Source organism: Acartia tonsa, chromosome 2, assembly GCF_053477335.1.
Source record: "Acartia tonsa isolate MP-2025a chromosome 2, ASM5347733v1, whole genome shotgun sequence".
NCBI lineage: Eukaryota > Metazoa > Arthropoda > Copepoda > Calanoida > Acartiidae > Acartia > Acartia tonsa.
Window position 1 is genome coordinate 8,890,749 of NC_137261.1, and position 11,572 is coordinate 8,902,320.

Here is an 11,572-nt window from a genome sequence, read left to right on the forward strand (position 1 = left end):
AATTACACGAGGAATATTAATGATAGTCCACTTGTGTCTCTACCTTCCTGTTTCTATTGTGTAGTTGGAGTAGCCCTTCGCACTTTGCTGGATAAATGGAAGAAATTTTTCCAGTATCGCTTTGAAACCGATAATATCCGCTGGATCAGAAGCGGATCTCAACCATGCTGAAAAATCATGTATAGCTTCGCATTACTTACAGTTTTCACGAATGTTAAAATAAAAATCATAAGAATGATACCAGTTTTCTTAGCAAGTACGAAAGCTGTCTATTTAGATTATTTTTAGGGTGCTTTTGAATAGTAATAGAATAAAAGGTTGACTATACAGTCTTTTGGTTAAGCATAGGGTCCGATTCCGCCACCTGGGGCTATAAACTAGTTTTTCTTAAAAGTTGAAAATAAAAAAAGGGGGGGGGGGGGGTGTTAGTTGTTAATAAATATGTTTGTGTAAAAGCCCCATTTTGAAATATATTACCAACATTTATCATTATATGTTTTACTAGGACGAAAAATTGAGCAAATTGTTTTTGTTTAGACTTTAGAAAGACCTAATCGCCATGTCATTGATGTGTAGATGTGTATTTGATGCATAGGATGAATACAGCTTATACCAACAACGAAATGGATTCGAGAAAAAATCTATACGTGATTTATAGCTGTCGTTTGGGGGCAACACTTTGTAAAATAGACAACCTTTTTAACTGTTCCCAAAATATTACTTTACATGTATTTCGCTTATTGGCTATACCTTATTATATGGAATGAATAACTGTGTTACATTTGTAGAGAGAGCGAGGTTCTGATTTAATCTCAATTGTCCAATCCCTGCTAGGAAATTTGAAGAATATAATTTTAGGAAAATTATTTAGTGTACATCATAATATAAAAAATCATTCATTTCTTTGGGAAAGAGTCAGTGAGGTAAACGGAAACTTATAGAGATGCTACATAAAACTGAATTAGATTTTAATTAAAAAATGCTTTTAACAAAATATCAAAATATTCTGGGATCTAATGAAAAGAATTAATTTTTAATAATCATTTAAGATTAAGAATAAGTAAGAAGGTACATCATAAAGGAGAAATATATCAGTTCAGCGGTAAGAGAGATCCTTCGGTATAAACAGACAGACAGACAGACAAACAGACGGAAAGTCATCCTGTTACGTTTATGAGTTTCTTTGTTTAGTTCTTTTAACAATAAAAACAAGATAAAGGTCTGCCTTCTTAGATTGAACATAAGACAAAAGTAATTATGTATAAAAAGTCAGAGAACAAAACCTAACCAATTAGATGAAAAGCACTTAACTTTTTATATGTATTGTATAAAGAGCTCTCTTTTCAGGTCCTATGGTGGTTTTAGTCTATTTTCTCATGGGATGGGACACCCGCACCAACCCAAAACAAGAAAAACTACGCAACCATTTAAAAAATCCCAACTATGGGTTAAAACGTGGTGCAACTTTCCAAGAACTCTCCTCTCGTGGGGCGGGGCGAAGCCACTAATATCTAACAAAGAGTGAAGATCAAAAAGCTAAATGTATTGTTAGAAACCTCATGTATTCTTTGTTGACGTATTATTTAACATATTTAATTTTAAACAAAATAATCAGAATCAAGATTACTTGTTTGTATGTGAAGTATTATAAATACATATGTGAATAAAAGGCTGAACGTCTAGTTTTTAGTAAAAATAATAATCATAGATAAAGTAGTATTTATATTTTTATAATAGTAGTAGACAATTGATAAAGAATTTGTGGCTATATTGACGATGGAAAATTATCAATTTAGGATGCTGATCTGTTGATCAGTTCGTTCATTCAGTAGAAATAAATGTGTGGGTGCACAGGGGGGTGGGTGGATGGGTGGTATCGTTATTTTGCAAGCTGCAAGTATCACTTGATAAGAGTACATGGGAAACTGGTGTAACATCCAAGTAGTTACAAATCGATTATGTTTAATCTTGATATGTTGTATATTTTTGTCACAATGAAAATATCTAACAATTTTAAATACATATTATACATAAAAATTAAATTGGACCATAGTCAAGTATTATTTAAGGTTGAAAGTTTCAGCTAGTGATTATAGTAATTTGACTTTAGAAAAGTATTAGGTATATTCAAAGGCTAGTGTCTATAGCAGATACATATTTTTTTCTGCAATTTATCTTTTTAAAAATGCATAAACAAATTTTCACCAAATTTCATCGTAAATCTATAACTTAATAAAAAAACTTCTTAAATAAAAGCATAAATCCGACTTAAATCTAATAAACATTTAATTTTTCAATGACAAGAGATGGAAAGAGAAAGAGAGAGGGTTTGTTGTATTAATATTTAATACTGCTAGGAAAATGTCAAATGTACTGTATTGTCTATCAAGACAAGAAAAGACAAGCAAGAAAGAAAAAAGTCCAGTAGTAAATTTCATTTACATGTGACTTCTTTACAATTGTTAGCAGTGCAGCTTTTATACAGTTATTCTGTTGTACGTTTTGCCTGCCTTTTTTGACGTGTCGGCTTTCTGTCGTTGAGGTGTCGGGTTCGAGTTTAAATAAAACAGCGTTGTACTAGAGACATTATAAATAGTAAGAGTCGGGGGAATGGTTTAACTATACACAGGCGCAATTAGAACTTTTTAAAAAAGTTCGTGCTATGACAGGGTTGGTTTCTTATGTGTGTTCCTTTACTAAATACTCAGGATTTTTGTACCAAAAATTGAGCTATCATTAATTATGCTTGGTTGTTCGACCTGGCTTTGACTTTTATAAAAATTCCCTCGGAAATATCAAATGAAGGGATTTAAAAAATTAATATAAAAAAATGCTGCACCACTTTTAGTAATTGACGTACTCGTTTGGTTTTTGAAGTGCATCTACTCTGTAATTAAATTTGTTTGCACACAAGTCGCAGTTGCTTTGTAACTGTACTATAATTCATTTTGTAGTATGTCAGTCCTAGTGTAATTTTATTTACTTGTGACTTGTTTTAAGTACTTTTGTTTTGAAGTACACTAGCTCTATGGCTTTAGTTTATATCTGAGTAGAGTCTGTCATATAAAATAGGAATTAAATGTTTCATTATATTTGAATCACCAAATCTTAATAAGGAAAATAATATTTTAAATGTATTAATTGTCTATAAACTTGTTGCAAATATGCGTAAATATTTCATTCTGTTTTAGGACAAACATACATTTTATGGCTTGATTATAGAGATGCTTCGCTTAAAATCATCATTCCAAAAAATTATGTCACACAAAAAAGGTTGTCAAAAAGTTTTTAAAAAATCAACATGGTTTCAATAGACTTTCTGTTAAGGATTATGAAGTTGTTTTGCTTTCTGAATCGTACGTAACTAATACAGGAATAATCATCTAAAGTTTTAAATAGATAGGAATATTCTAACATGCCTAAATTAACGAAAAGAGCTAACCTTGACGAACGGGCGGACTTACATACACTAGTTATAGAAAATATCTACCTTTAAAAATTTAAATTTTCTGTATTGTAAGTATAAATTGTATGAGTGTTATTATCTTGTTTTACCATCGATTCCGAACAATTACACAATTCTAAAAGTTTATAAACAGATAGACAAAACTATTAAGTTACAGCAATGGATACAGAATACTTGGATATATTGACAGGGAAAAATTTGTCCTCAATCTAGGTTGCTAATGTGGATCTCATCATCCAATCCAGTAGAAGGGGAGGATGTGGGGTAAAGGGGGTATCGTGATTTTAACCGGCTTCAAGTATCACTTAATAAGATTACATAAAAAATCTGGTGCAACTGTGGTATCCGCCTCGGTTAAATGGCAGACACCCAAGTTCAAATGATTACGGCAGTGCGAACAGACGTGGACACATATATTATAGAGAAGCTGCGCTTCTCTAGCAATCACTAATAATAGACAGAGTCTATTCAGATGTTACTTTATTCAGGGTCTAAGGTTTACAAAAGTTATATACAACAAATAATAAATACACAGATTGGAATAAATAATCCTAAAGCAAAATCAATATAAAATACATATACAATAATCAGATTGGGCAATAATGATCCCCCATCCCTGGAAAGGGTGGGGGAACCAAACAATACAGCTTAACCATAATAAGGCTGTCAAAATTTATCATTAATTTTAAAGCATAGGGAGGGGTCAGGCTGACCCCTTCCCCGGTACTCGGGGGAGGGCCCTCGGCCCTTCTCCGAACCAAGGTCAGGGTTGCCATAGAACATGGCTCAAGGTTGCCAAATACCACAACTCTCCCCTCAGAAGGCTGGGAGGGGGTTTCCCTACCAGACTTCCGACAGTGGTTGAGGCCTTCGGCCCGCTCATTATGGGACTATTATTTACAAGAGGTAACAATTCAATGGAATCCTAGTGGTGATTTTCAGAGCTGATGGGCCCCCAACGTGGGGTAGAAGGTAGAGGCTGGCTTTTGTTGGGCACGTAGCTCGGCGCCAGCGGGTGTCAGGTTGGCATGGTGCGCAGCCGCTGCTGGACCGGTCAGCAACGGGGCATTCTGGTTGGCGTTGGCAGCGGCTGGAGCACTGGCTACCAGGTTGACTGTCTGGGCGACAGCCTGGCCTCCCGAGGGGCCGCGGGGCTTTCCAGAGTGCGGCCCAGGCTTGCCTAGGCGGTCATTCCCACTATCGGCTGATTTCATGGACACCATTTCCTCGGCTGCTTCCTGGCCAATAGGAATGGCATCCCAGTCCATTGAAAAGTCCCGGGACTTGGCATGGGTGATCCTGGCCCTGGCCAAGGCCTTACGATACAAGGTTGGGTGATACAGAAATACTTGTGACATCGCGTTCAGGGCGGCCCGTACACCTCCTTGTGCAGCTGCCAGGGAGATGATGGTTAAGTCTCCCAGCAGCTTGAGAATCAACAGCAACAGACACAGTATGGCTGCGCCATCTCCCCACTCGTGAATAGCCTGTCTGAATCCAGCCCAGACATCCAGGGTCTCCTCCCCTCCCTCCGCCAGTCGGTCAATATTGTAGGACACGATCCCATGGTCTCCGGTGGCTGAACAGCTGCCTTGCTGGACGCATGAGCCATACGACAGGCCGGTCAGCATGGCGGCCTTATACGCCGGGAACGCTAGTAGCTGCTGCCAGTCATTCAGCTCGGCCTGGGAATACAATCCTCCCGAGCTAAAGTCATCCAAGGGCTCAGTCAGCAGTTGCTTGGGTGTATCCAGCGGGGGCGGCCTCTTCTTAGGTGCGGGAGTTAGCTCTATCCACCCTTCCTCGGCGTGTACAGTTAGGGGGTAGGTGGAGGAGCAGGGAATCTTGGTGGCGTGACCACTATACACCTTTGTCACGGCATCTACAAATCCTGTGGGCTCCACCGGCACCTTGTCCCAACATTCATTGCTCTCCCTTACCACGTACTTATTACGTTGGCAGGTAAGCTGGAGCAATACATCTCCCCTCAAAATAGAGAACGTGCTCCCCTGGACACGCACCGGATGGGCCGGGTCTAGCTACTGGAGCTCCCAGCAATTGGCCGCTATTTCTTCTGCTGCTGCGCTTCGCATTCGAGTTTCCAGGGTAAATCCGATGTAACCCGCTTGTATCTGGGCCTGGAGGGGGACATCCACGTCCCTGGCCGATACTCTGGGCAACGCTGCCGCGGCCGGGTCGGCTGCCACGAACAATGCTGGGTGGTTGGTGGCATGGGCCTCAAAGTCGCAGTTCACTATCGAGGTGGGGGTAGTCATGTTGATAAAGAATTGTGCCTGATGGTCAACCAGGAACGCATCCATCACCAGGCTGGGCTGGAGGCTGCGGATCAGCCTCAAGGGGCAATCTCTCCCCAGGTGGTCCCACACGTACGTGGCCTCTCCAGTGACACAGGACAGCTCGGACTGGGGACACGCTAGGGTCAGGTGGTCGGACTGGGACTCCACCCGTCCGTTCTCAACTACGTAGGTCTCCTCCTTGACCAGCAGCCGTCGCTCCTGGAGCACTAACTCATTTCAGTACAGCTGGCCTTCAAAATGGACGTCCTCCCCTTCACAACCCACCCCCTCGGGGCTGTTGACCAGTGCGCCTACCATGTCGAGGGTAAAGAACAGGGGGTGGTTCAGCTGGAACGTCAATGGCTTGGTCTTGCCTGGCAGGGTGTAGACTCGGCTCCGGGCCAGGTCCCGGCACGTCTCTGGGTCAATCTTGGTTGGCCGCACAAGGGTGGGGACCGAGGTCACCTTCAGGTGGCCCCAGACTCCACACCTAAATGTCCACTGGGACACTGTGAGTTGACAGCTATATCCCGTGGTCTCCCGGATCTTAACTTGCTGTAGGATATGTACCTCATGGCCCAGAGGCACCTCCTGGTGTAGCGGCTCCTTGCTACACATCTGCTCTTTGTTGAAGGCGGTGACATGGGTGAGGTTGGCACAGTCCCACCCTACTAAGACATAACTAGTTATAGGCCACACAGCTGCTAGCAATAGGCCCCACAGAACCATCCACCAATGGGAGAATCTGCCAGACAGCCACCATCCTCACGCGCGCATCTGGGGATTCTCAGCTCTGGCCACAACTGCTTCCTGGGGCTGGATACTGCTGGACTGCTCCTGGCTAGATATAAATTTCCATTGAGTGTTATCTTTAGACGCCCGGGGCGTCCCGATACCCTCCCCAATGACGGACTGACAGGCGACTGGCGCCTGTCTGGGCGTCGGCTCCCCTAGCCTCAAGGTGGCCCTTCCCTCGTCCATGGCATGCCCAGTGGCATGGGGCTGTAGTGCGTGTGGCACAGGCTCGCCCTGTATTACATCCCTCCCCTGCCCTAGGAACTCAGGTGCATGTGGCACAGGCAAGTCCGGATAACCCCAGATCTCAATCTCCCCAGCCTCTGGTGCGGGAGGCACAGGCAAGGCTGGAGGGTTACAATATTTTGGGTACAATGCATTTGTCAATTTTAACTTATCCTGGCTCAGTTGAGGGTGGTAGACAGCTGGACTCTCTCTGCTGGCTGGGGGCTCTAGATGAGGGACAGCTGGACTCTCCCCGCTGGCTGGGGGCTCTGGATGATGGATAGCTGGACTCTCCCTGCTGGCTGGGGGCGCTGGCTGCCTGGGGGTGACGGATGTCACCCCTCCCTCTGGGGCTGCAGGCTCGTTCCGGGGTCCAGGTCTCTCGGTGGCGGCGACGGTTGTCGCCCCAGGCACCAGTGTGGGGGCGCTGGATAGCACCCCCCAGTCTTCACAGGTGGCGGCGGCGGTTGCCGCCCCAGACATCAGCTTGGGGGTGCGGGACCGCACCTCTCGTCCTTCCCAGGTGGCGACGCCGGATGGCGCCCCATACATCGACTCAGACTCGCTGGCTAGCGCCTCTCGCTCGCCTCTCCCGCTCGGCGGCCGCCAGGGCCTCCCCGTACACCGTCCCGGTGGCGCTGGGTAGCGCCCCTCCGCTCTTGCTAGGGGTGACAGGGGTTACCTCCTCCTTCGGGGGACTCGGTCTGGCAGGCACCATCATGTTGAGGCTGAATGGCAGAGGCCGCAGGACTTCTGGCTCCGCAATGTTGGTTGGCTGCACAAACTCCGGTCCCATGTGGTTGAGGCTGAAGCCCAGGCCAACCCGGTTGGGTTCAGCCGCTCCTCCCAGCACGTTGATCCTGGCTGGGATAGTCCCAAACTGCGGCATTCCTTCTGAGTGGCCCACAGCGCTGGGGGCGGCTGCTTGCTGGAGTGTTGCTGGGGGCGCGCTCCCTTCCATGTTGGCTACCTGGCTGGGCTTCCCTGAGTGAGCGCCCTTGCCGGCTACACGTCTCCTGCCGGCTACCTGGTCCCAGTCAGCCTTGCACTCGGCTGCCGTATGGCCTGAGTAATGGCAACGTTCACATCTGGCAGAACGGTCACGGCGGGGCTGGGTGCGTCGCTCTTCTAGGCTGACCTCCATAGGCGTAGGACAGTCTCTGACTCGGTGGCCCTTCCCATGGCAGCGGTAGCAGCGGCCTGGAATCTTGGAGGCGTCGTCTGGTGCAACCTTCCCCATCTGGTGGAGACCCGGAGCCAAGGCGCCAATCTCCATTGGCTCCGAATCATCGTACTGGGGCAACTGGACGCTGGCCGATCCCGTGAGCCCGTCGGTGGCGTCCACTAGGCACACACCCTCCTTCAGCTGCTTGGTGATCATGGTCACGGTGAACATGGCTCGCCTCGTGTACTCAGGTACCGAGGCGATCTCATGTCCCATCATCTCGCGTTTCACATTGGCGTTGCGGATGCCGCGGTTAAGCTCATCGATGAGCAATTCCAGGTCTTCATGGCTGTAGGCCTCCCTGTACAGCGCGCACTTGGTGGATATGTAGGCTTGGATGGGCTCCGTCGAGTGTTGCCTGTAGTCCCTGAAGGCTTGCTTCAGGGTCTGGGACTCATAGGCTGGACGAAATAACATTTCACACTCGGCCTTGACTTGTTCGTAGGTCAAGGCTTGGCCTGCTTCTCCAAACAGGTGGGAGGCCATCTCCGCCGCTTGCCCCGCCAGGGATAGTAAAAGGGCGTTGCGGCGGTTCAGTGTGTCATGGGGGGGTACGCGGTAAGCCGCCCATGACATTTCCAGCCTCCGGATGTGGGAGTTCCAGGACTGCTTGGGCGGCCCTCGGTACTCCGGCAGGTTACTCAACATCAGCTTGCGGTACTCGGCTGGAGCCGGCTGGGGATCGTCCTGGAGCCATCCTTGGAGCTGGTCGCCTCCTTGCGCTTGTTGCTGCTCCATCGGGTCAAAGGTTCAGCGACGGGACACTAAGTCTAAGTCAATACTATAGGCAGCTTACACTTATGGTTACTATCCTAGCAGCCACTACCGTTTATCACTTGGTTGGTAGTTTGAACTACAAAGATCTAAAATAGGTGTACACTAGGGTACTTTTCACTAGCTTCTAAGCTTTAGGGTAGGCTGGTAGGTGTAGAAAGTTGTTGAGGGTCTGAACTGCTGTCAGGAACTGATTTGGTTTTCCTTATCACACTGTAGATAGGGAGGGAGGAGCTTGCAAGTTTTTTTCTAAAAATATCTCTGTTGTATGCTATAGAGTAGCTCCTCTCCTGTGTGTGTGTGTGTGCGTGAAATCCCCTTTTCTTGCAACGCGCCTACGCGCCGTCAGAGTGCGCACACAGGTAAAACGCGCATCTATCCCTCAATCTGCTCTCTCATTGGTCCGCTTTATCTCCTTTGTCTGTCGAATTTTCGTTGCGTCCCGAGCTCCGCTGGGCAACCCGTGAAATGCGCTCCGTTCTCCCGGTCGCTGTCTCCGCACGGTAGACGGACTTATCCGAGTGTGGGGAGAAGGGGGAGCGCGTGAGGGGACGGGGTAAAGCCGCCCTTCCCCAGATGGGGAGGGGGGTGCCGCAGGTTTGAGGTGACTGGGTGGTGAGGTAATTGGGCTTCTCCCTTAATCCTTGGCTTATTCTTATGTCACCTCAATTGTATTTGCTTCAATTTATGGTGGGCCCCTCCCCTTCTGTTGGGATAAGGGGGTGTATTTGTCGTGCTGCAGGTTTGGGGGTCAGATTGTTTACCAATGCATTGTTATCTTACATCTAGGTTCTATTTTTGGCTTTATCACAATACACAACAATTATTTACCAAGCCCTGCCCATAAATCTATTGTTTAGCTTTCACACCAGGGTGGTAATCCATAAAATCTGATATAATATCTGTTTTTCTCAATGGATGGCTGCGCTGTAGCCTCTCAGGATACTTGGAAATCTGGTATAATATCTGTTTTTCTCAATGGGTGGCTGCGCTGTAGCCTCTCAGGATACTTGGAGTTAACGTAGTTTTTCTTCTGCTTGGTACACTACACTCGTATTTTCGCTCACAGCTCGCAGCTATTTTGCTTGTTTCAGCCAGTCGGCGGCAGGGAATGTCCCGTCCTGCAGCGCCGTGGGTCCGAATCCGGGTGGTGGCGGCAGGGAATGTCCCGTCCTGCAGCGCCGTGGGTTCGGATCCTGCTATCTTTTGCAGTAAATGGTGGCCTGTTTTCAGCCGTTTGCAATTATTTGGCCTGTTTCAGCCCGTCCGCAGGCCTGTTTCAGCCTTTGAGCGCCCAATCCTCCGTTAGATTTCGTCGCTCTTCGCGGTCCTCCGTCAAGTTTCGCCGCTCTCCGCAGTCTCTCGTCCGATTTCGCTGCTCTCCGCAGCTCTGGTTCCGCCACTCTCCGTGGTCTTACGCTAGGTTTCGCTTCCACAACTGCCGGATACAGAGTTAGACCTTGCTATCCAGGGTGGGTAATTCAGGTTGCTTGTGTCAGTTTTGCCAGTTTCACTGCTGGGAGTACCTTAACCTCAGCTGCGCGTCTGCTCTACACTTGTGGTTTGCCGTAATCTCACACAGCTGTCACCAATTTGTGGTATCCGCCTCGGTTAAATGGCAGACACCCAAGTTCAAATGATTACGGCAGTGCAAACAGACGTGGACACATATATTATAGAGAAGCTGCGCTTCTCTAGCAATCACTAATAATAAACAGAGTCTATTCAGATGTTACTTTATTCAGGTCTAAGGTTTACTAAAGTTATATACAACAAATAATAAATACACAGATTGGAATAAATAATCCTAAAGCAAAATCAATATAAAATACATATACAATAATCAGATTGGGCAATAATGATCCCCCATCCCTGGAAAGGGTGGGGGAACCAAACAATACAGCTTAACCATAATAAGGCTGTCAAAATCTATCATTAATTTTAAAGCATAGGGAGGGGTCAGGCTGACCCCTTCCCCGGTACTCGGGGGAGGGCCCTCGGCCCTTCTCCGAACCAAGGTCAGGGTTGCCATAGAACATGGCTCAAGGTTGCCGAATACCACACAACATCCAAGTTAAGTAAATACGGCGATAAAAGTAGTGAAAATTATATGAAATCAAATTTTATATTGACAAACTAACGTTACAAAAGAAATTAGTAATATCAACATACACTAATTATTCATGTTTTTGTTTGTTTGTCTGTTAAGACCTCGCTAATTTCTGAACCGATTGAGTCCTCTATTGAAGGGAAGCTTAACACATGTCCCGTTGTGGTTTTGTGCTATTTTACTGTCCTTCCTCCCCTAGATGATAGGGGAGCAGGTGATAATGATGGATAAGGTAAAGAGATGCCCAAAGAAATAGATGGATTATGCATGGCAGGCTAGGTATATAGTCGCATCACTAATTTAAAACACACCTATTTAAAGATTTCGCAAATTACGGCTTTTTGTAAATTTCATCAAGAATAAAAAATATATACAAGTATTTGAGAATATGGTTTAAAATTTTCCATTTTAAGATAATTTGAACACCAAAGCTACTTAAATATGTTTTAGTCAAATAGCAATGACTCTGTACTAAAAAAACTAATAACTTATTGAAAAAAGATATTTAAAAATCATTATGATTTACCAGAGAGAGGGGACATGAGCTGTTTATTACAAGTTTATGATAACGTTTTCTTATTCGTTAATTCAATAACTTTGTGGGCTTGTGTAAGTTGTTATTGGTTGGTGCATTAAGTTAAGCGTTCAAATGTTTCAACCATTAATTGTAATCTAAAGAA